This window comes from Mustela lutreola, chromosome 3 (genome assembly GCF_030435805.1).
Source record: "Mustela lutreola isolate mMusLut2 chromosome 3, mMusLut2.pri, whole genome shotgun sequence".
NCBI lineage: Eukaryota > Metazoa > Chordata > Mammalia > Carnivora > Mustelidae > Mustela > Mustela lutreola.
In genome coordinates this window covers 151,994,577-152,019,466 of record NC_081292.1, presented here as the reverse complement: position 1 = coordinate 152,019,466, position 24,890 = coordinate 151,994,577, and the positions used below count along the sequence as shown (strand labels likewise).

General features: G+C 35.6%; 1 protein-coding gene and 1 pseudogene across 1 annotated transcript in view; both read right to left on the bottom strand.

The window, feature by feature from the left end:
• Positions 1-24,890, bottom strand: part of KCNH7 (potassium voltage-gated channel subfamily H member 7) — a 505,381-nt gene that overhangs the window by 211,187 nt on the left and 269,304 nt on the right. The window lies entirely within an intron of this gene.
• Positions 11,276-13,390, bottom strand: LOC131827714 (tigger transposable element-derived protein 1-like; annotated as a pseudogene).

Below are 24,890 nucleotides of genomic sequence, written 5' to 3'. Positions count from 1 at the left end.
AGATACTATCATTTCCTTCTTGGATTTCGAGTATAGCATTCCAAATGATGACAAAAACTGTTATACTGGACCCAGAATGAGGGGTCCTGGCTTAGATACAGCTCAGCCAAGTGATCATGCACAACCTGACATGTGAGGCCTCTCTAAACCTCATATTCTTCCTCAGATCAAAGAGAGTGAGTGACATTGTTCTATGATCACTGTCTTGGATGAGATTAGGTGACACCTGCGCTGAGAAAGTAAAACCAACAAACTCAATGAGAGTTTGCTATAATTACTTGCTCACAAATCTTCCCACACCGAGAAGCATTTTAAATGTTACATTTTAGTTGCTTAAGAGTGAGATATTTATTATCTATTTTTGGCATGGACAATGGAGACAACTTCTGTGGTAAATGCTAAATCTCAAAATTGCATCCCTGATTGTAGTTTTGAAGTTTTAAAGCAACCTAACTATTTAAATAAATCTGACTGACTAATAGCTATAAATTGCTTATAATTAGTTACTATATATTTAGAGAAATTTTCATTTCCCAGAATCTATAGATGCTTCAGGTAGGTGACCAGATGGTTAGCAGCAAAGACAGGCTGAGTATTTGTTTGATGAAAAAAGAATATAAATTTCTTATAGTAAAGAGGCTGGGATTTTCATCATGCTTTCTGTGAGGAAAGAAATTTAGATATACTTTCATAACATGTTACAAGTAGTAAAAACTATTTTTTCTGAACACAGCAAAATAACACAGTCATATTTTAGGACATAGCTACATTTTCCTCAGAATAATTTTGTTAGCATAAAGCTTAAAAAGGTTAAAAGTCACTCACTCTAAACTATCATCTTGTTATACTTGATCTAGTTATTAAGTATAATGTTAAACCAAGTTTCTCAACTATGACTAATATACTTGTTTTTAAATAAGCAAAGAAAAAAAAAATCTTGTGAACTTTCCAGTAGATCTAAAATAATTTTATTATAACAGTTTGGAAAACATATGAAGCCATAAAATTCAAAATTAATTTTAAATGTCCACAGCTCTTAACACATTTACAGCTAAAATATATTTACAAGTAAAACACATAGAACAACAAAAACAATGTAATCGAAACAAATACCAGTAATGTAATATGATGGCTGGTCTTGTTTGGCTGGAGCAACACCAGCAATAAGAATAGAACACTAGGTTGGGGCACCTGGGTGGCTCAGTGGGTTAAAGCCTCTGCCTTCAGCTCAGGTTATGATTCCAGGGTTCTGGGATCGAGCCTCACGTCGGGCTCTCTGCTCAGCAGGGAGTCTGCTTCCTCCTCTCTCTCTGCCTGCCTCTCTGCCTACTTGTAATCTCTGTCTGTCAAATAAATAAATAAAATTAAAAAAAAAAAAGAATAGGACACTAATGAGTCAATAAAGCTGTCATTAAAAATAAAAAAAAATAGTATGCTTCCCATCTGATACAGAACCTTTGCAGTATCATACCTGTATAGATCTGCAACCTGTCCTTTGAAACCATCGGGGCAAGGTCCTTATCAGAATTCAAAATTTTTCAGATTTTCGAAATGGGGAAGTACCCAAATATCAAGCATACTAATATCTTTTCATCATAATATATAAATGCATACATATTCACAGTAAAATAAATAAAAACTACAAACGGCCTCATGTCCATACAGGTCAAGTTGGCTACCAAATGAGTCAAATGCATTACTCTTTTTTTTTTTTCAAAACTTATTACATTTATTATTATGGGTATAAGTCAAATGGCCTCTACTACAGTATACTATGTGATAATTTATTTTACATTCTGTAAAACCTTTCACACAGCACAGTGTGAAATCTTTTGGTTTTCATAGAAATATTACATAGGTATTAAGTCCATCTCCATTGGTTTTTTTATTAGCAATTTCAGTATGGTTAAAATAATTCTTGAACATTTGCTAATCCCTAAGAATATGCTCTTGAACTTTGTTTTATTTTTAAGATTTTATTTATGTATATATTTGAGAGAGAGAGAGAGAGCACAAGCAGAGGCAGCTGCAAAGGGAGAGAGAGAAGCAGGCTTCCCACCTAACAGGGAGCTCAGCTCAGGGCTTGGTTCCAGGACCCAGAGACCTGAGCTGAAGGCAGATGGCAGATGTTTAAACAAGTGAGTCACAAGAGCCTCAGACCCGAGGTTGAGAAATGAATGAAGATCTAATATATTTGAAATATAGTTACCACCTAAAGTGGTTTAGCCAAAGGGAGCTTGTCACAAACCTATGTGTCTTGTGTTCTAAATCCTGGAGCTATTGAAATTGGAAGTCGAGGTATTTAAGAAGCTACCATGTGTTAGAACTTATCCTTTGGTCTTTAAATACATTGCCTCATGGGAAACCTATATAAATGAGGAATCTAGATCTCAAGGTCACGTAGTGTTATATCAAGCCTCTGCATTTTGCAGTGTTCATGAACTGACTAGTAGATGTTACGGCAACATAAAGTTTTTCCCACCAATTATGTTTCTGATTTGTTCCACATAAAAAGAAAGAGGCAATAAGATGATCGCAAGACTGCAGTTTTGCACAAATTCTATCCCATTTTAGTTTTTTGTTTAGCTCTGGGCAATTCACTTTCCCTAATTGATCACCTGTTGCTTGATCTGTTAAACAAGGGCTCTAGCTGTCTCACTTATCATTGTAGGATTTACTGAGAACATGGATATCTGTGAAAGTGCTTTGCAGAAAGAGATGTGTTGTGACCTTCATTCTTATATCTCAGCCTCACTCCTGCCCCATGGTTAGCGAATTTCTTTGCATAAAGTATCAGTTGAGTAACTGTCTTTGATTAATAAGATGCATTAAAATGAAACACATACAATCTTTAAAAATGTAATATAATATATATAAACCCACTTTTTGCAAATTTGGGTTCATGTCTAGATTTTTTATTCTAATAATTCTTAGTTTTTGGAAGAAAATTAAAATTAACTTAATCTTTTGATAATGATTAATAAAGCATTTCTAAAATATCCTCTAACCTATAACTGAATAATAGTCTCTAATATAAATGTACACAACTGGATAAATGATTAAATAAAAAGACAGAACAGGATGAAAGATTAAATAATGAACAATTTTCTGTGCCATGTCTTTCTGACCCAAACTTAGAGCAAGACTTTCAAAGACACTGTTAGATTAGTATAAAGCAAGTTAGTATAAAGCAAATTTGTGTTTGTATTGACTTGTCAACAAGTCTTATTTATACATCTTCAAAAGAATGGAACTACATGTATTACAGCAAAAATGTAGCAAACGTGTGAATTCATAAAGCCCCAGAAGGCTAATATAGAATCTTGGAATGGTTTAAAAATAGATTTTTATGCAAGAAAAACTTTTATTTTCAAATTAAATATTAAGTTTTCAGGATCTTTTTCCTATGTATTCACAGTTGGATTACTGTAATTTCATCTAAGTATTATTCCCTTTTTAATTTGTTCATGTAGGAGATTGCAAAATATGGCCATAAATTCCTTCTGTCCTTATTTGCATGCCCATTTGCAAAGTGACTTCCCTGCTCTGCCCATCAAGGAGTGGGGTATCTTTCCTCACCCCTCAAAGCTGGCCTGAGCCTGAAACTTGCCTTCAAAAGGCCATCAAGCTTCTGTTGTTCCCTTTGGGTATTTTGAGAGCACCCGACCCTGAAGGTGGCAGGGGGCCCATAAGAGGAGAAAGGCCAGTCATCCCAAATGAGGCTTCTGGCCTGTTAGGCCTCAAACTTGGAGCCATCCAAGATGTCCTGTCCTGTCAATTGATCTGATGACTGTAACTCTGTGAGTCCAGCCAAAAATTTGGCTGGCTGAGTTAAGCCCAAATTTCAGAGTGAATAAATGGTGTTTCACTTAATGATTAATAGTCTGATGTTCACCATAGTAGGTGTTCAATAATATTTTTTAGTGAACATGCTGATTGACTAATTAATTGAATAATAACAATTGAATTATTGAATGAACATTCTGTCATGGCTTTCTCTCTTCTAATCTCAGATAGGGTGTGTACTAGTAGCATTGAAAGGAGTCTAAAGAAAGGGCACAGGACTTCCTTGGTTTCACATTTGTTTTTCTCAGTTTGGATATGTAATGTCTCAAAAATTGATGTCAACATTTTTGCTACATGAAATACATATGTACCTATGACCCCGTAATTCCACTCCTAAAAATTTACCCAGAAAAAAAAAAGACTTGTATAAGAATGTTTATAGCAGTTTTTGTGCAAGAATGTTCATAGTAACTTTATTTATAATAGCCAAAATAGCCAAAATCTGAGAACAAGACTAATGTTCATCAGCAGATGAATGGATAAACATATGGTGGTATGTTCATACAAAGAAATACTACTCAGCAATCAAAAGGAACATACCTGTTATATGCAACATGATATCTTGAATTTCATCTAGATGGGATAATAAGGTATATACTCTGGATTCTTTTGTTCAACATGATGATTTTGAGCTCTCTCCAGAGATTGCTATTATAAGTGAATAAATGGTGTTTCCTTTAAGCCGCCTAATTTGAAATAGTTTGAAATGCCTAAATATCTGGTAAAGTAATCATAGTGGCTTCTTCTCTGTTTACGTTATCCCCCTAGAAGTAGAAGTGGCATTTTGAAATAAATATGAAAGTTGAAAGTTAATTTGAAATTAGAAATACATATATATATATATATATATTTAGATACATATATATATTTTAGTACAAGTAATTGTTACCACATCATTAAATAAAAATAAGAAGAATTTGTATCAATTTCATTTCTTCAGTCATCTCTACATCTCTACTACATGTACTTCAGCACACTTTCATCATCATCACAACCACATTTAGTCAAGATTGCATGTCTAATTTAAACATGAACTCATAAAGTACACATACACTTTTCCCCCTATGGAAGGAAGAGTTCGTGCTCTTCCATCTCAAATTACTGCCTAAATGTTACTAATGGGTGTCAATACTGGCATGGTGCAACTGTAATTTTTGCCTGTAATTCATGTGTTTAATTTTCTGCTTAATTATTATGCTATTTACCTCATATTTATAAGTGATCTGCCTGTTCCATTAGGGAAATTTGTATGGGTTTTACCCAACATTTTGACTACATCAGTTTTTTAGTTGAGAGGTATTTAAGGTCCAGCTACCTTTTTTTTTTTTTTTCCTGGGAAACTGTCACAGAGATGTAAAACCCAAACAAAACTTTTAAAATACTGGGTAATAAGGTTTCCTTTACTTATATATATTTAACTCCTCCAATCTTTATGACACGCACTCACAGCTTCCTGAAGTATCACAAGGTTCACGTGAAAGAAGTAATAGAGAACCCATGTAAAAAATTGCCAAGACTTTTTTTTACACTTAAAAAAATTTTTAATTTAAATTCAATTAGCTAAGAGATTGTTTTTAACGTCACCTTTATTGTGAAATCTTTGTCCTTGAGCATTAGAATTAGATATAAGATTTTTAAATATACATTTTTATTTTTTTTAAGATTTTATTTATTTATTTGACAGACAGAGATCACAAGTAGGCAGAGAGGCAGGCAGAGAGAGGGGGGAGAAAGCAGGCTCCCTGCTGAGCAGAGAGCCCAATGTGCGGCTCGATCCCAGGACCTTGGGATCATGACCTGAGCTGAAGGCAGAGGCTTTAACCCACTGAGCCACCCAGGTGCCCCAAAATATACATTTTTAATATACTGTTAAAAACAAACAGAAGCAGCAACAAAAAAACACTTTTATTTTTAGTTGTAGACACATGTATGTTGTGTCACCCATATCCTCTCTGTGTTCGTATGAGTCTGTTTTGGTATAGTTTCCTTGTCTCAGCTTTGTCCAGAGAAAATATTAGCATGTATGTTGATAAATATGATGATAAATTGCAAATAAAAAAGAATATCCTTTTTTGCACTTTTGTAGTGAATGATTGCATCTATGGAATATTCAAACATTTGCTTCTTCCCATAGTATAGGTTACTTTTTATTGACCTTGCCTTAGTATCTATTAGAGGCAAAGTCATTTAACTATGTCTTTAGGCTTTTTCACACCCTGAGAACACAAGATGAGCCAGTATATGTAACAATACAAGATAGCACAACCGAGGTACATAGAACTTCTGCTGATATACTTCCTTTCCCAGGAAGCAGCTATACATCTGTAATTGCTGCCAAGATAAGAAAACCAGTCATACTATGGAATAACAACAATGGTGCCATTGGCAAACTATCCCTTCTTCCTCCCACTGTTCCTGCACTGTACGAGCTATTAAAAGACCGCCGAGTGTAGACAACTACACACTGGAGCATATGAACAGAAGAATCAGTAATAACAACTCAATTCTGAACCTTACCTCTGAATATTGTCCAAATTATGATAAATGACTTTTGAAAGAAAAATTAAGAACTAGCACAAATCTAAATTTAGTTATTTTTTCTTAAAAAATGATTATATTTTTATGGTTTATTCACCAGATAAGTAACTTGTTTAACACAGATCCTGGGCAGTTTCATTATCATATTGAATCTGAAGAAGATCTAATGTTTATGAACTCATTAATATTAATTTATTAATTAACTATTTAATATATTATTATTACTAGGGTCTTTTCCATACACCCTCACCAAAATGGAAACTGGGTGTTTATCAGATTGGGATATGTATAATAAGTTTATAAACCTCTTATTAAAGTCAAAGTTGGCTCTCTTAATCCACTATTTGTTATGTCTAGATTCATTTCCCCTACAATCATATTACATTGTCATTTAACCTGTTTATTCTCCTGCCTCTCACTCCATGTGGTCAATGGCACGTGTAATCCTAAACCTGGATTACTATAGTCAGGAGTAAATCTTGTATACCAGGACACAGGTCTGACACCCTGTACAACCCCAGTCACAATCTCATGAGTAGATCATCTGCAGAGTTAATATGGTTCACTAAAAGTGGTCTAAGTTCTTCATGTTTCAACCTGTACTAAATATTTCATCTCTGTTTACCTCACAAGGTTGATAAAAAAGTAAATGAAACAGGAATTCTGGGTGGAGAATGGTAATGTGGCCATGTCACCCATAAACTTTCTGGATCAAAAGATTCCCAAAGGAAGACATAAACTGTATGAATCACGGAAGTGGTGGGAAGGGCCCAGAAATCTGACCTCCTTATTTATTAAATATGACTCTACTTCTGACGAAGATTATCTCTTCAATGTTTATCACAGAGCAGAGAATAGAATATTCTTCTTGATAGTTTGGATACATTACCATGATCCGAGGATTAAGGGGAGTGTGTGTGTGTGTGTGTGTGTGTGTGTGTGTGTGTGTGTGTAATTCATTAGCAACACTAGCGAATTATGTCATAACAAATAGAACATGTAGGAAAGGTCCCAAATATGACATTTTAAAGAAACAGATCCAAAATAATTTTTTAGCACTGATGCTCAGATTGCATTTTGCAGAGCACAAGATTTCATATGAATAAATGTCTTGAGCATAATTACAGGGCACACAGACAAGGCAGAAGAGGTAGTTCATCTTCCTCTTCTAGCAGAGCAGCTAGCTCTCCTCTCACCTAGTTTACATAGCGGGGGTTGGGGCTCCACAAAGAAGTCTACCTGAGGAACAATTCCACGGAAGAAATAAGTTTTAAAACCATGAATTTACCATAAGAAACTAAATTCTCAGGTTTCAAATTAGGGTGGCTTTTGAAAAGTAAGGATAATGTATATAGTATCATTACTGCTATTACCTCTATTATTGAGCTGGGGCACTTCCACGAGCACACACATTCATCCATTAAATGTGCTTTAGGTTGTTGTTAAAGTATTTGTACATTAAATCAAGAACTAATACACCAAGAATGAATGGTGGGAAATAAAACGCAAAGTAAAGAGGAAAAACACGCATGTGATGTGGAAAGCTAGATTAGCTTATTCAATGCAGAAGGCCTTAGTTAAGTGGTAAAACCCCGGATGGGCACTAACGAGGTAGCTCTGAATGGAGCTGGGAGTAGAACAGGAAAAGGAGATCTTCAACTATGGAACATGGGGGCAACTGGAGAAAAATTGACTTTTAGACTGTTCCATGTAGAAATATACTTGAAGATCGCTTTGTCCCACCTAAATCAAAGAGATTTCAAAAGTTCCCAACCATAGCATAGCTGGATAAAAGACATCTTGTTCTAGGCATTTACCCTAGTCCATTGGAGTAGTGGAGCCCTTCACCTCCAGACGTTCTGGCGAGTGCTGAAGTTGAGCACAGCAGAGAGTCAGGGTAAATATTTTAAAAACTGCAATTGGATTGACAAACACAGAAAACGCCTTTGAGATTCATATTTGAGCTCTAACACAGGTAATAGACTAGAGTCATGGGCATGTTGATGGATTAATGCCTAATCTCACTCGGACCAGAAGGTAACAAAGAAGCAGATCATAGGACCTACATGCAGAAAAACAGCAAAGGAAGACAAAGGGAAAGCTGTACTCTTTAGTCTTCCTGGTGCTCAAGGCAAACACTCCCTAGCATCCAAACTGTCAGCACAAAATTATCTGTCTAATCCATCAATACCCCATTTTCTAGGTTATATTTAAAAATATGTATACTAAATCCATCCATTGATCTCCATTATCATTACTATTACTCTTTAGCTTGGATGACTGTAATAGTCCCACTTCTACTCTTCCCCTCCCTAACACCCACCTTCCTCACACATTTGCCATAGTGATTTTTAAAATGTGGAAACCACAGCACATTGTTAAAGCCCTTCAATGGTTTCCCAATAAACCAATAATCAAATTCCAACTCTCAGGCCCAGCCTATAAGAACCACCATCTGGTCTTTGCTTACCATCTGGCCTCATCTCTACCCCCCCCCCCCGACCCCATTCATTATTTCAGTATCAATAAATTTGTTGTTGCTAGAACATGCCCAATCCCAACTCCCACCCGCGAGCATGTGCTGGTCCATCTCTTTTGACTACATTTCCCCCAGCTCGTCATCCAATGGCTGGTTCCATTCCCACCTACAGGGCTCAGACTATCATCTTCTCAGGAAGATCTTTCTTGCACAACCCATCTACCTCGCCCAGCAAGGTTATTTTGTTTATACATCACCCAATTTATTAGCTACATCACATTATCTGAAATTATACATTTCCTTTATTTGTATTGTTATTTTCCAATTTGTATTCTTACACCAGGATATGAATGCAACAGGACAAGGATCTTCCATTCTGTGTGTCTCTATAAACCTTCTAACTTTATCTGGGATGTTACAGGCATATAACAAGAGCTCAGTAATTATTTATTAAAACAAATGAATAACCTCTGATCACTTCTAACTTTCTATTTCAGAATTCAATCTTTACAGAAGAGATTTTTTTCCTCTTGAACTAAACAGCTACATATATTTTGTGGAAGACATAAAAAGCAAAGAGAAACCATGCATGGCATTAAAAAAAAAAAAATTGCCAGTCTTCATAGTGCTGCCACTAACTAGCCTTCATGCTGCTCTGATAAGTGGCTGAACAACTGCCCATGAGTCATCAAATGACTTATGTCTCATAGTTTTGGCGTGTCTCTGTGTCTTTGTCACATAAAATCATTAAGATTTTTTTTACCCTTAATTGTGGCTTCACCATTTTTTTCATATTACAGAAGTAGTGAAGAATTTTAATTTTTGAAATGTAAACACTCATTGTTAATAGTTTCTTTTCCATTTAACTAAGAATCAACATACATGTTATTCCTGTTCACATCCTTTCTTTTCCTCTCACATATTACACTCCTACCTAGTTCCAGGATTCTAAGGCAGCCGGGTACATATAACCAGCCAACTTTCTGAGAAACTTATTAAAAGACTTGTAAATGATGGGGTAATGGTGAAAGTCCTATGCAAAAATCAATGGATTTCAGTACACTTTTTCTTTTTTCTTTACTAGATTAACAGGGAGAAAAACTGAGAGAGGGAGATTGAGGAAAAGAGAGAGGCTGAGAAAGAGAGAGGGGGGAGGGATTGAGAGAGAGAGACTGAGAGAAAAAGAGAGACTGAGAGAGAGAGCAGTCCTATCCTTCCTTTTCCATTTAACAAAAACACTGACAAAGAAACAGTTAAGAATAGTATGCAAGGTTGGTAGGGTGATTCAAGTTTCCCACAGCTGAAAGGTTACTTAATTCAGAGTTGTGCTGAGTTGTGCTGAGTTTCCTGATCTATTCCTAGTATCCTGATAGACAAAGGTTTCACCCACCATCTGTAATCAGCACTAGAGTTATATTAAGGCAAGGAGGCTGAGGCATTTCTAAGTACATTGGCAAGGAAAGAGGAGGAAGCCGTCAGAGGCAGGGAGGACATTGTTAAGTATCAGAGTCCAGCCTAGTAAATTACAGTCCCCAGGCATGTGGGGGTTGGGGTGGGGTGGAGGGCAACGGAAAAACTGTGAGCCTACTAGTTTTATTAAATCCTCTCCATGGCTCTTCTTCCCACAAAACCTGGAGTGCTTTGGGAAAATAGACTCTTGGTTGAGGGTTATGGGCAGGCTTAGAAATTTAATAGCAGGAAAAGTGTAAGGACTTAGGTGATGTGGCTCAATAGGGTCAGATCTGCAGAAAGTTGCAAAAACTGACTACAGGTAATGCCTACAATCTCTCCCTGTAGCGACCCTCAGAGTCTACTTACTCAAGAATTTAACACTACTCTCTTTGTGTATCAGTGTATAATGGTGTTTATAAAGTATATACATCTATATCTATCTCTATATCTATCTATCTGGCTTTTCTTTTATGACTCTTATTTTTTGACTATACTGGCAAAGGTTTGCCTTATCAATTTATTTATCTTCTGTAGAGCCGGCCAAGTTTACAAATAGCATCTTTCTTCTTGATATCAAAATATTGACATATCTTTGACATGTCATCAACTAATTCTACATTAGAAGTTATGATAGCATTTTGCAAATGAAATGAGTGTCTGCATCCTACTTCTACTTTCTAGGTTTAAATAGAAGCATTACATTTTTATCCAAATCCTTTAATTTGCTAAAAATCAACCATTTATGTTACATTTAAAGGAACTACAGGCATGCTGTAGAGATATAGTGAGTTCAGTTCCAGACCACTGCAATAAAGAGAAAATCACAGTAAAGTGAGTCAAATGAGCTTTTTGGTTTTCCAGTGTATATAAAAGTTATGTTTACATGATACTATAGAATATAATGTGCATACCTTAATTTAAAAATTCTGTATTGATAAAATACTAACCATCATCTGACTTTCAGTGAATCAAACTTTTTGCTGGTGGACTTTTTTGCCTTGATGTTGATGGCTGCAGACTGGTTAGGGTGGTGGTTGCTAAGGTTTGGAGTGTCTGTGGCAATTTCTTAAAATAAGGAAACAAGGCGTTTGTTGCATTGATTGACTCTTCCTTCAACAATTGATTTCTCTGATAGCCTATGTTGTTATTTGATAGCATTTTACCCACAATAGAACTTCTTTCAAAATTGGAGTTAATCATCTCAAAACCTGAAGCTGTTCTATCAATTAAGTTAATGTCGTATTCTAAATCATTTGTGGTCATTTCAACAATCTTGTTAATATCTTCACTAGGAGTAGAAATCACTTTCTCTGCTCAGTGTTAAGAGATAACTCCTCATCTATTAAAATTTGATCATGACATTGAAGCACTTCAGTCACGTCTCCAAGCTCCACTTCCAATTTGAGTTCTTTTGCTGTTTCCACCACATCTGCAGTTACTTCCTCCACTGAAGTCTTAAACCCTCCAAGTCATCCATAAGGGTTGGAATTAGCTTCTTCCAAACTCCTGTTAATGTTGCTATGTTGGCCTTTTCCCCTGAATCACGAGTATTCTTAATGGCATCTAGAATGATGAATCCTTTCCAGAAGGTTTCAGTTTACTTTGCCCAGATTCAGCAGAGGAATCACTGTCTGAGGCAGCTATAGCCTTAAAAAATGTACTTTTTAAAAGATTTTATTTATTTGCCAGAAAGACAGAAAGTATAAGCAGGGAGAGCAGCAGTCAGAGGGAGAAGCAAACTCCCAGCTGAGTAAGGAGCACAATGTGGGACTCAATTCCAGGACTCTGGGATCATGACCTGAACCAAAGGTTATTGTTTCCCCAACTGAGCCACCCAGGCATCCCACAAAATGTACTCCTTTAAAAAAAAAATTATTTATGTATTTGACAGACAGAGATCACAAGTAGGCAGAGAGGCAGGCAGAGAGAGAGGGGGAAGCAGGCTCCTTGCTGAGCAGACAACCTGACGTTGGGCTCGATCCCAGGACCCTGTGACCATGACCTGAGCCAAAGGCAGAGGCTTAACTCACTGAGCCACCCAGGTGCCCTGTACTTCTTAAATGAAAAGACTTGAAAGTTGAAATAACTGCTTGATCCTTGGGCTGCAGAATATTTTGTTGCCGGCATGAAAACAACCTTAATGTCATTGTATATCATCAGAGCTCTTGGGTGACCAAATGCATTGTCAATAACCAATAGTATTTTGAAAGGAATCTTTTCTTCCTGAACAGTAGGTCTCAACAATGGGCTGAAAATAGTCAATAAATCATGCAGTAAACAGATATGTTGTAATCAGACTTTGTTGTTCCATTTATAGGGCATGGGCAGAAGAGATTTAGTGTATCCTTAAGGGTGCTAGGATTTTCTGAATGGTACATGAGCATTGGCTTCCTCTGAAAGTTACCAGCTGCATTAGCCCCTAACAATAGAGTCAGCCTGTCCCTTGAAGCTTTGAAGCCAGGTCTTGACTTCTCCTCTCTAGCTATGAAAGTCCTAGATGGCATCTTCTTCCCATAGAAGGTTGATTTGTCTGTATTGAAAATCTGTTATTTAGTGTAGCCGCCTTCTTTAATGATCTCAGCTAGATCTCCTGGATCACTTGCTGCAGCTTCTCTATTAACACCTGATGCTTCCCCTTGCATTTTGATGTTACAGAGATGGTTTCTTCACTTAAACCTCAAGAACCAGGCTCTGCAAGCTTTGAACTTCTTTCTGCAGCTTATTCTCGTCTCTCAGCCTTCAGATAAGTGAATGGACTTGGGACCTTGTAGGTTTTGGCCTACGAGAATGTTGTGGTTGGTTTGATCTTGTATTTACACCACTAAAGTTTCTCCATATCAGCAATAGCACTCTTTCACTTTTCACCATTTGTGTGTTCATTGGAAGTAGCATTTTTTAATTTCCTTTAAAATTTTTTCTTTTCTATTCATATCTTGACTGTTGGGTACAAGAATTCTAGCTGGCAGCCTATCGTGGTTTTCAACATGCCTTCCTCACTAAATTAAAAATTCCTAGCTTTTGATTTAAAGTGAGGGACATGTGACTCTTTCTCTCATTTGGACACTTAGAAGTCATGTTGTATCTCAAGGAATATGGAAGACTGAGGAGAGGGAATTGTTGGTCAGTAGAGCAGTCAGAAGACACACATTTATTGATTAAGTTTGGCATCTTATATAGGCATGGCTCGTGGTGCCACCAAATTCACAATAGTAACATCAAAGATCACTGATCATAGATCACCATAACAAATATAATAATAATGAAAAAGTTTATAATATTGCAAGAATTATCAAAATGTGACACATAGACAGGAAAGGGGAAATGCTATTTGGAAAAAAAAGTGACACCGACAGACTTGCTCAATGCTAGGGTTCAGTGTGTAAGAAACCATGTTATCTATAAAGCACAATAAAAGGAGGTGTGCCTGTATATTACTCATGGCCTTTTAAAGGGCTGGATAGAAAATATTTTAGGCTTTGTGGGTCACATAAGTTCTCTGTCACTGCATATTTTTTAAATAATCCTTTAAAAATGTAAAACTCATTCTTAGTTTCAGGGCCATGTAAAAAATAGGCTGAGAACTGGATTTGGACCATGGACCTTAATTTGCTGATCTTTGGCACAAGTAATGGAAACTATATTTAAGAATTTGCTTTGCTTCAACAAATAGCTTCATTTTTTTTTCTTTTTTGTGTAATGGGGATAATAATGTAAGCAGACAGAATTGACAGGTATTCTGTATTGTGGGAAAGATGACTCACTTCAAGAGTAGTGATATAAAACATTCCCAAATGCCCACTGCAGTGTATTCAATCTTAGTCTAGTCTAGGCTAATTTCAAAAAATTTGATCCAATATAACATTGGTAGCAAATTTTTTTTTGTTTGTTTCCAGAAAAGGCACCCTATTTAATTCTAAAATGCCATCTTCACTATTATTCTTTGGTTGTTGGGAGAAGGTTGGGCAGGGATGAGAATTGCCACTTCTCATCTGTGATAATATTATTTTCCATCTCTTTTTTCCTGCTTTCAGGCCAAATCGTCAGTCTTGATAACTAATAACAACAACAATAGGGCTGTGTGTCTATTTGACATTTCTCAGTTTGCAGAGTTTTTACTTCTAAATGAGAATGAAGATGATTTCTCTACAATTTTGTTTCTAATAATACTTGTCAAAGATTCACTCTCATAACCAAAGACAGGTAGTTGAATCAAAATGTCTTCAAAACAGATCAGTTTATGTATTTTTTGAGTCAATATATCCATGAACAAGCACTGCACCCTTTCATTCAAATGTTGCATATGATCATTTTAGTGTTATCTTTCCTGTCTTGCACTTGCACTTGATTGGCTAATCTTACATATAAAAAATGAATTGAGAACTATGGTCTTGGTAGCATCATTTTGAACATGAAGTCTTGTCTTCCATGACCTTTTGGGACCAGGTCTTCTTTCATCTAATGACAGTTTTCTCTGATTGCATAGGATACATTCAGCACATCATATTCCAAATAAGACTTGTAATTTAGCAAAGTCTTTGAGAATTTGGGGTGGGGGGAGCATATCCCTCTCGCTACCTTTTAGAATATTTCTAGCTTATCTAATAGACATGCTAATTTATAACCGGTGAATACTCCTTTTGGAACCACAGGCTCCATGAAATTCCTTCAGCCATGTTTAGTCTTTGTCAACCTCTCTCTCTGTCTCCATGTCTCTGTCTCTCTCTGTTATATACCATTTTTCATCAACCAAAGCAAAGTTTCTTATTGGGGGTGGATATTGAGATGAGAGAAAGAGAAAGAGAAGGTAGCCATACCAAATGAACATTTGGAAAAGCAACCCTTTTCCAGCTATCAGAAATAGGAACGTGTTTGGATAGCCATTGAATCAGATATGTAAATTTCAAAATCTAAGTTAGCACTCTGTGCACTATTTCCCGGAGAACCTTCCGACCCTTAGGTCTCAGAATTTCTAGCCAATCTTTAGCCTGTTTATTTACCCTGTACCAGTGCTCATTCTTCTACTCTTTCTCTCTTCTTACTCCCAGAGCTTGCACACAACTGATACTACAGATACCAACATTTCTTTCATGGTAAAGAAGGAGCTGCTGGAATCGATACTGTGCACACAAGTTAAACTGTGCAGAATCTAGCTGTATGCTGAAGATACTTTGGAAAGTTCCTTTAGAACACCTGTGAGGTTCACATGGAACTTGCCATACACTTTTCTTTGTTTATAAGTTAAGGATATAACAACAGAGGTAGAATGTTGCAAAAAAAAGTGACATTTTGCATTATAAATCACTATATTGACTACATATTTTAAGTGCACTTAAACCAATTTAAAAGTTCCTTTAGTGAGTGATTTGGTTAACTAAAAAAAAAGTCACTGCACACTGACAAGTACTGTGTGACTATCCCTTCAATTGTTTATAATTATTAAAGATGTTGTTACATCAATTTTGCCAAATAAAATGATTAATGCGACTAGGTCAAACTCTAGCCTCAGAATTTCATAGAAGACAAAGGATCTCACACCATTTTTCTCCTGCATTACACAATAGAGATATTATGTGGTATCAGCATTCCTAAGAAATGTCCCATCTCTTTGTGATTTTCTATATGAAATTAATATTAAATATTTTATAAAAAGGTTTTGAGGGAATTTTATAACTTCTCAATAGCTGAAACAATGACTTTGTAATCAGTTATCATGAAAGGTTATATGACTCAAATGGTTATCATAAATTAGCATTTCTTCAAGGAAAGCAATCAATACTTCACATAAATATTCTCCTTTGCAAGATCACAGAATCCTAAATTTTTTTGCATTGTTGGACTAGGCAAAGCTGTTAACAGCTTACATCAACACTACCTCTATGAAATAATGTTCCCAAATCAAATAAAATCAAATCAAAGTTTATAACATTCAAGATCTTTTGTCTTTATTTATGACCTAGATTCCTATGAAGTTATTTAACATACTGTCTCTTCATTTCTCTTTAAATGTTGGCCAGCCTTGTACTCTTAACTTCTCTAAGTCCTTTTATTAACATTTCCTAACTTTTTCTACTTCCCTTATAATTATTTCCATCCTAGGTTTCTGATTCTTTCCCAAGGTTTCCAAGAGTTTCTTCATTGATATACCTCATAAATTAATTCTAAAGTGATAACTTAATGATTAACTGACATTTTCATTATTTCATTAACAAAATTATATACCACACTTAATCAAATAGTAGATGATACATTATATGAAGTATATATTAATCTGCTTTTTAAAATTATACAATCTGGAATTAGGCTACATTTCTAATTTGGCAAAACAATGCTGACCAAAGTACAGCTCACTAAGCAACTACTAGTATTTGCTCAACTCACCCACTTCAAACTTGAATTTGTGTAGTCTATGGTCTCTTTACTAAGTGCGTTGCTACACAGTTGATTCTAGGAAACTCAATTTCATTTGCTTGTAATCATTTTTCTAACTGTCAAGGTCATTTTTAATTCTAATCCTGTCTTCCAAGGTGCTAACCCATCCTGATGATATGATGTACTTGGCAATTTTAATGAATACTCTCCAGCTTGTAATCAATCACACACAGAGATGTTAAATGCACCCAGGACTGCTCTCTGCAGAATATCATCTGTTCTGGGCTTGGGGGCAGTGGTTCTACATTACGTTATTTTTAAATTCTGGTGGTTGCTTCATTTTCCACACTGAGCCTCAGAGAAAGACCATAGAAACCTCACTGAGGGGGCACCTGGATGGCACCGTGGGTTAAAGTCTCTGCCTTTGGCTCAGATCATGATCCCAGGGTCCTGGGATCAAGCCCTGCATGGGGCTTTCTGCTTGGCGGGAAGCCTGCTTCTTCCACTCTCTCTGCCTGCCTCTCTGCCTATTTGTGATCTCTGTCTGTCAAATAAATAAATAAAATCTTAAAAAAAAAAAAAAAGATATCTCACTGAGTTAAATAAGACCAAGCAGATACAGGAAAGTGGCATCTTCCTCCAGGGCACCTCACAACTTAAGGCACCCTGCTTTGACATTATTTCATGAACAAACCAGATAATTTGAGGGTGGAAGATTTTTGCCTCTGCTAGGTATACTGGTTTTTATTTGTTTGTTTGTTATTGCAAGATAAGGAGCATGCTGCCCAGTATTTAGGAAAATTTTAGTTGATTCATATGAAAAGAACTGATTTCAGTAACAACTCCCTAAATGCTCCAATACTTCTGTATAGAGTAAAAATGGTAAGCAAGTGAGTCTTTCCAATGGTCATCTCAGTACTGAATGTTTTATGTTTACGGTTTGGTTTAGGAACGTCGAATATAAGGCAAAACAGATTAAAGTCTTTTTTTTTTTTTAAAGATTTTATTTATTTATTTATTTGACAGAGAGAGAGATCACAAGTAGGCAGAGAGGCAGGCAGAGAGAGAGAGAGGAGGAAGCAGGCTCCCTGCTGAGCAGAGAGCCCGATGCGGGACTCGATCCCAGGACCCTGAGATCATGACCTGAGCCGAAGGCAGCGGCTTAACCCACTGAGCCACCCAGGCGCCCAAAACAGATTAAAGTCTTACTTCTCTTATGGATCAATTTATTTTCGATAGGAATAGTTTCCATTTCAAGATTGTAGGCTGAATCTCTAACTTAGCTCTGAATGAATTCTGGGCCTCTGCTTCTTTACCTATGAAATGGACATGTGGACTAGATCAGGTGTGGCAGGTGATTTTTACCTGGAATACCAATTGCCTGGAACTGGCTGTCTTAAGTGTTCTCCTGGAAATTGTGAGGTAGATTCTATGTTTCATGGGAAAGAACATTCCATGGAGTAGTGATATCTCTTGTGGAGAGAGAAAAAGAGAAAAGAAGCATCATGTATGCTATTTATTATCCCTGAGCTAGATGATTTTAAGTCCCCTTTGGCTCTAAGATCCCATGAGAACACAACCAACCACAAAGAAACTAAAGGGTAAATCTTTGTTCACATCAATACTCGAGGGAGAATAATACCTCATTGGAGTTCTGCTCTCCTAGGTACTTGAAGAGTATCTGTGTTCAACATAATCCAGTAAAAGCGTGTAGCCAGTGGTTCACAGATGATAGGGCAAATTATATCAGCTGAACAGGGGATCCCTTCCTTCAAGATGAGTCTTTGAGTCCACCAGTCCAGAGTCTGGGCATTCTGCTCTAATGTGTTTCACCAACAATTATTTGAGTATCTTGCATTTGTTTTGGATTCTCAATTTAAAAAACAACTTGTTTGTGTGTGTGTATGTGTGTGTGTGTGTTTTGACATTTCTCAGCTCAACTTTTAAATCAGGGCACAAGTGACTTTTAACGATCATGCCATTATTCAATTTGTACTTAAATGTCACATTCCCTAACTAACTATACAATTAATGTCATCAACTTTCTTTTTGGACCATCAATGGCAAAGTTTGTTCTAACTAGTCTTCCTGGAAGGTTAATAAGTTATACAATTATCTGTGCAACGAAGGATGTACTCAGTAATAGCTGTTTCCTTTAAGAATTTTGGAAGACTTTATCTTCTCAAGTTATATTAAATATTGTAAATACTTGGGGATGTTGGTTGTTCCCTTTCATGTGTTAAACATGCTCTGTGCTTTGTTTTTCCTAAGAGCCTTTTCATGGACTGCACCTCTTCCACAAAAAGTGAATATAGTTCATAGCATTTTTTAAAAATTCATGTTCTCTTGACAAACAGATTAATGTCAAATTTAAAAAAAAGTGAGAATAGTTTTGGTGTGTGTTTAAAAGGCAACATTATATTCCAAAGTATTATAACCCAGACATGAAAAATTAAATGCTCCTGAGTCCAGCTGGTAAAAGAACTAGACACATCCACAAAGATGTGAGGGTTGTTGCAGTGGGGTGGACTGGGTGGCAGTCCACATATGGGAGAATCTATTACAATAATTTGGAATAAAATGTAATTTCATTTTATTTTACTCCCTACTTCTAAGGGGGGTGAGGAACACAGTCTAGTAAGTTTAATTAGAGGAAATGAGTAGGAGACCTAGAAAGACATTTGCAGAGGACATCTCCTGAGTGAGAGCCAAAGCCTGACAGGCCAGCCCGTAGAAAGGGGAGAGCTCCAGGGCACCGCTTTGCCCAAGGAAACCCAAGACAAAGTAGTTAGCTAGAGGCAAAACCAAAACATGTTGGAAGCTGCACCAAGTTAACACATTGGAGGAAGAGGCTAAATATCAAATTCTCTACAAAACCCTACGTGATCTGGACTCTGGTTACCTTTTGAACCTTATTTTCTGCTTTCTGCAACCTCCTACAAAACCCTACATGACCTGGCCCCTGGCTACCTTTTGAACCTTATTTTCTGCTCTCCTTCTCTTCATTCACTGAAATCCAACCTTCTCCTTTTGCCTCAACATGCAAACACATTGCTACCATGCCAGGACCTTTGCACTTCTATATTCCCTTTGTCTTGATATTTACTTGGGTCATCTTTTCACTTTATTCAGGCTTCTGCTCAAATTCCATTTTCAGAAAGGCCTTCCCTGACCCCTTTTCCAAAATACTCCAATATTAGTTGTCCTATCACTCTGAATTGCTTTTTTGTATAACTCTTATCATCATTTGGTGATCTATTACATTACTGTTTTATATAACTGAATGAGCAAAGAGGCCAGAAAAGGAGAAATAAGCAATGAGGGGGAAAGCTGAGAGTGTCAAAAGCCCAAAGAAAGACAGGAAGTGAAGGGGTTAAGACAATATTTTAGAAGAAAGCACTGAGGTGGGAGGAGAAGCTGGGCTTCCCTTTTTGTTACATTCCTTTAGACGGGTTATAGGGTTCAACTTGGAACCACAGCAGGAACCTCTGGGGTCGGACTGGTGTAGCATACTCACAGAAGTTATTCTGCAAGCCAGGAAGGTAGAGTTTAAGAGTTTGAGATTGAATTTTGTTGTCAATTCTGTGATTTTTGAGGTGTAGAGTCTTATTTTTCATTTCTGCTGAGTTCCAGGTCTCAAGAATACAAATAAAGGGGACTATTGACATTGCCAGTATGAAACATATGCTAATTTATCATTTGACTTTACTATGTTTGGGGGATGTATGGATTGCAAGAAGATAAATTATAACCCAGTAAAATAGAAGATGGTAGATTTTACTATTTATTTATTTTTTTAAATCTGTACTCCGTGGGGAACTTGGTGATGCTCCCAAATTCTCATTTTGCTTTTAGATTTGTTCTATATATGCAAGATTGGGTTTTGTCTCTATATAAATGTTATGCTTTTGTTATTTATATAGCCAATTATTTCCTTCTGCTGTATATTTTCAATGATTTGATAAAAGATACAGAAGTAGTTTTGAAAACATCATTCTCACTGTCCTCAAGAAAGATAATAGAATCACAGAGTTGTGACATCTGAAGATATTTTTCCATATACTTCCGTTCAAGAAACAAGTGAATTACCAGCCTTCGGAAAAAATGTCCTATATATTCCAAATCACTTTTCCCCTATTCTCTATGTGGTATATGTTTGAACCCTTTCCTCAGTCCATTGTTCTAGAATGGAAAGATACAGTTCCAAAATTTACAGGCTAATTTGTCATCCCTTAATAATCTATTTTAACACTGTGTTTAAAAAATACAAAATAATTTTGCAGTATTGCTCAAATTTATCATCGATAATAATAAAATATTAACAGTGTTAAAATATACACCTTAAAAATAAAAATCTTGGTTCATAAAGTAGGGTAATTTAAGTTGTTAAGGAAGCTTGGCCTATTGTCCCTTTTTTCACTGACATGAAAAAGTGTAAGTGGCCAACACTTAAGGTCATATTTACTTAGTTAGAGAAAGTTCTATTTTATACTAGAGAATCTATACCACATTCGATTGCTTTAAGAAGAAAATACATTTTCCCAATTGTGGCAGTCAGCCTTATTATCGCTTTTAAGAATTTAAAAAATTTCTGTTGGTTATGCATGGTCATAACTTACAAACAAAAAAGAGAGTAAAGAATAAATACAAGCATTCTAGAAAATCTATTCTTTGGTTCAATACTGGATTGTTCATTGGTCCTAAAATTAAAAATAATAGTAATTTTCCATTGAGATAATGGAAATTGATTTGCAGACTACTGCCATTCTATTTAGCTGATGCCATTCAACTCCATGAAGTCAATGACTCTTTAGGTGTTAAGGATTCTCAAATTTGTTTCTTTCTCTCAAGTTCCACCTTCATATCAGACTGTTTATTCCACACATATTTCATAAAGAATATATCCAAAGCTGAGCTGTTTGTTTTCACCTACAAATCTCTTCCTCTTTCTGTATCTCCTATCTTTGAGAAAGGTGCCACTAGCTACGCAGGGACAAAATCCAGAAATAGGAGAGTTATTCCGGAAGTACTCCTCTTCCTCATCTTGGCCTCTTCTCAAATCTTTTTGACCTTTTTCATTTTACTTTCTCTAAATATTTCATATATATCCCCTCTCCCCCTTTTTTTCAAGCTAAGGTATTAGTTGGGATTTTCTTGCCTTTGAAAAAAGGAAAAAAAGTCACCTTGACCTGCGAAGCAAACAAAAACTATGTTTAAAAAAAAAAAAGTCTCTAGCCCTAATTCTTTATATTAAAAGCAGGAGTGGTATATAAGATTTCAGTACCACTGAATAGGTAAAAGTATTCTTTTTATTTATCTGTACATAGGGGAAAATAACCAAAAATGCTTATTATTTCATTAATTAATCTTAAAATACCATCAACTTATCATCCATATTTTTAGATACTACCATAGAGGCTCCTGAGCAATTCTCTTTTTCTCACTAGAAAATAGAAAAGATCCTAATATTACATGAGAATTGCAAAGAGGAAATGTGTATCAAAAGCTTCTTTTTTGGGAGAGATTGGAAGTGTGCAAACATGCCAATCTCTCTCATCCTGTGTGGCTGAAATGAATGGAGCTCAACATAGGTTTTCTATGCAACTAAATTATTGCCAGAGTTCTTGGGCTGAGCATAGAAAGAAAGTAAAGCAGCATTAATTACACTCACAGACTACACGATAGAGTAGATTTCACCTTCATAGCGTCAGATTAATTTTGCTTTTCCATTTAGGTTGCTCCGGAGCTATTACAATATATATAATTTCTGAAAAGACTTGTTAAAACCTATTAGGGTTCTTGTTTGAGCAACTCTCAAACATAATGGTCCAGTGCCAAGCAACAAACAGACATCTAGGGAGTTTATAACTAGAAATCTCTGGAAAAGGAATATAGATGCATTTTTATTTTTCAAATCTCTACGAAAAAATAAAACTTCCAATCTTTTGAAAGATTTTCCTTGTGATTTCTCGATCCCTAGAAGGTGATAGATGTGAGCCCTAAAATTTAATTTGAATTCTGCAAGCGTCATTTCTCTGATAGAAAAGACATTATAGTTGTATCAAGTTTCAGTTTTCAGCTTTGATCCTTTCCCCTTGAAAGCTTGAACCATCTCTGTTACTTAGCTTGATTATTTGGTTTTCTTGGTATTAAAATAGACCCCTGACAGGTACAAGCAGAAAAATTCCAAAACTTACACAAGCCAAAAAATCTGGGGTTCCACTTCAGCTTAGACACAACTTGGATTCAGGATAATTATTTAAAGTTTACTCCCATTCTCCAAATCCTTTTGTACTTCTTCATTAACACATACTACATGCCTTCTTGGTGAATTCCATGCATATTCTTTCTTCCACTTTATTTTAATTGTATTAGAAAAATTAATATTCTGTTCAGAACAGGTTTTATAAGCAGTGGCTGACTACCTATTAGAAGATCCCTTTGTATGTAAACAAATCTCCCTCACTACCTTTAAATTTTATTGTTAAAAATTTATTTCTGTGGCCCCTAATTTTTTTTTTTCACATCCTTTTCAGCTGCTCTGAGGTAATCAGCTTGAGCATGTGGCATGAGATATGTGGCCTGGGATAAAGGAAACTGCAACAATGTACAAGTCTTCAGTGAGAAACCTGATATAGGGATTCAAAAGTTAATTTTTTAAAGTCAAGCTTAAAAAAAGCTGAATGGAGTTAAAAATTATTGTGTTAATTAAAATTCTCATTGAACCAACTGACAGTAAATTAAAAGTTGATTAATTTTTAAGTATTCATTTAATTACAAGGTGACATTTACTGTTATCATTTTTTAAATTATTTTTTTTTCTACTCAGTGTCTTAAATCCTAAATTCTGTTCTGTTAATAGGAAAGAAATGGAAATATGATAGAGGATATGAACAGTTAATAGAAGCAGTATAAATGGCTTATAAATGTGAAAAATGTTCCACCTCACTACTAATCATATTAATATAAATTTGAACAGATGACCATTTTCTGCCAATCATGATAGCCAAGATAAATACACAGTGCTGTTGAGGATTTCAGGCTTACATACCTGAGTATAAATACATTAAAAAAAAAAAAAGACTCCTGAGGAAAACTGTGGCAATTTGATTTTTACCATTCATACATTTTGATTCAATAATACTTTTAGAAATCTATTTTATTAAAATAATCAAAATCATAAATAAAAGATGTAAACAAAGACACTCATTAAAATATTATTTTTAAAAGGAAAAAAATGAAAACAGCCTCAATGTATGGCAATCAGAGAAGACACAATAATAGTACATTCATAGTTTGGAATATTATAATGCTATCAAAATTGGTGTTTTCCAAGCATATATATTGACTTGGAATAATATTTAAAAAGGCCAAAACAAGAAAAGATGATACAATATGTATATCTAAGATCCCAATTTTTAAAGTATATGCACAGATTTTAAAGAAGACTGTAAGTAAATATATCAAACCATGAATAGTGATTGTAATAGGTGGTAAGATTACAAATTATGTTTCCTTTATGTATTTATTCGCTTATGAACATACATTCATTTTCCAATTAGGATAATAAATGTTTTTTGAAAATGAGTAGAAATGTGGCTTGTATATTAGCAGAAAGCAAGTTGCCTGCGTAGCTGCTAAGTTTTTAGAGAATGAAAGCATGTTTGGAATAAAGAAAAATGTCTTAAATTATTACCTCATTTTAATTTGTATCAAATGGCATTAATGCATAATAGCATAAGCTTTGTGAAAGTATTCTCTTTAACAATATTTCAACATCGTTCATTATATATTTATGAAGTTGAATGAAGATTCTAAACACATCATAGTTTATACAAATTATTTCCTGAACATGTATTAGTTAAATTTTACATTTCGCATTACTTTGAATGAAAATATAAAATTTTTATGTACTACCTTTAAAAAAAAAACACACAGGGGGGAGGAGTCAAGATGGCGGAGAAGTAGCAAGCTGAGACTGCTTCAGCTAGCCGGAGATCAGCTAGATAGCTTATCTAAAGATTGCAAACACCTGAAAATCCATCAGCAGATTGAAGAGAAGAAAAACAGCAATTCTGGAAACAGAAAAACAACCACTTTCTGAAAGGTAGGACCGGCGGAGAAGTGAATCCAAATCGACGGGAAGATAGACCCCGGGGGGAGGGGCCGGCTCCCGGCAAGCGGCGGAGCAACCGCGCACAAAATC